Genomic DNA, 634 nt, shown 5'->3' with positions numbered 1-634 from the left:
TCGGGGACCAGGCCCAGCCTGTCTGTGCCAACCACGTCCCACTGGCCACGTCCCACTGGCCACGGCCACGCGCCTGTCGTCCGTGGCTGCTTTTGCACCACGCACTTGCGTGGCTCACACAGAGACCGGGTGGGTGAGCCCCAAAAGTTCGCCTTTAGACAAACGGTTTGCAGCCCCCGCCCTGGGCCACGGCAGACGACCACCTGGGTCCCCAGAAAGCCACCCGCCCTGCGACACCCCCTTCAGACACGAAGGAGGAAAAAACTCCCCTCTCCTAGAAGCCGCTGCAGCTTGGGGACTCTTGGTGATGGCACCGTGGCCTTCACGGACACACGTGCCCCGGCAGAGCGGACCCTCCGCGCTCCGGCCGCCGCCCACGTGGCCTCGTGCCCGGGACGCCTCCGGGCAGCCGGGCAAGAGGTGACCCGAGACTCCCAGACCCGAGGGATCCGCGGCGACCCCGGGACTGGGGGGCTCAGGGCTCCCCACTAGGGGACTCAGGGCCGCCGTCCGCGCCCCCCTCCTGGGGGACCCCAAGTGGCTGACGTGAGCCACAAGCGCCACGTGCTTTTGGTGACTCTTGTCACTCGCTCCTGCCGTGGCTCCTGCAGCTGCAAAGCGGTGCCGCGACCTC

Source organism: Propithecus coquereli, unplaced genomic scaffold (assembly GCF_000956105.1).
Source record: "Propithecus coquereli isolate 6110/MARCELLA unplaced genomic scaffold, Pcoq_1.0 Scaffold746, whole genome shotgun sequence".
NCBI lineage: Eukaryota > Metazoa > Chordata > Mammalia > Primates > Indriidae > Propithecus > Propithecus coquereli.
The sequence above is the reverse complement of the archived record's forward strand: the minus strand, read 5'-3'. Positions refer to the sequence as shown.